This window comes from Penaeus chinensis, chromosome 30, assembly GCF_019202785.1.
Source record: "Penaeus chinensis breed Huanghai No. 1 chromosome 30, ASM1920278v2, whole genome shotgun sequence".
Taxonomy (NCBI): Eukaryota; Metazoa; Arthropoda; class Malacostraca; order Decapoda; family Penaeidae; genus Penaeus; species Penaeus chinensis.
Genome location: NC_061848.1, coordinates 27,327,511 through 27,328,185, shown reverse-complemented (window position 1 = coordinate 27,328,185; position 675 = coordinate 27,327,511). Strand labels below are relative to the sequence as shown.

General features: G+C 41.0%; 1 protein-coding gene across 1 annotated transcript in view; it reads right to left on the bottom strand.

The window, feature by feature from the left end:
- LOC125041362 (cytochrome b5-related protein-like) overlaps positions 1 to 3 on the bottom strand; it is a 7,604-nt gene extending 7,601 nt beyond the window's left edge. The window contains exon 1 of the mRNA XM_047636241.1: positions 1 to 3. This exon is cut by the window's left edge and continues 114 nt beyond it. The gene's annotated coding sequence lies outside the window, so the exon portion shown is untranslated.
- Positions 4 to 675: the final 672 nt, after the last annotated feature.

Here is a 675-nt window from a genome sequence, read left to right as displayed (position 1 = left end):
AAACGAGTTGCCATTCTTGATATGTGCGTGAGCTCTTGTGTATACATATGTGTGTGTGCTACTCTATATGGGCCTTTTGACAACCATTTTTTTAATAGGTTGATCTGAGAAAGTGAGGTATGCGAATGGGGGTTAGTCCATCATTTTCGTTTGTCGGGGACAGCTGGCCGGGTTTAGTCCATTTGTTTGTATATCGAGGCCAGCTAATTTTTATATATTTATGTCTAAAGTTCAAGGTCTAAGATTTTGAATCGTTGCGGATGATAAGCCTTTTCTACCATCATCGGTCAGAAGCAGTGACACTAATTACGCTATATTTAAAGCATAATTAGTGACGGAAATGATTAGGGATTAAAAACCACTAAATAGAGTTTGGTTGTACTGAGGCCGTAGTTGTAGAAGCTGTGTTTATGTTCGTAGTAAAGAACTTGTGGACGATTTTGGTGGCTACGTGAACTCGAATTAAAGGCCATAATTCCAAGCCGTCTTCTAAAACTGTCACCCTAACAGCCGTTCAGCTGCGAACCGTCCCACTGTCTAGGTGACCTGGCATCCCCAGGTCTGTCCTCCTTGGAAGCCATTCAACCTGGAGTATCATTAACGAAAGGTGAATCAGTGTTTATTCCAGGAACTCATTAGACGAAAAAGACGATACACTGATATTATCTCGTAATA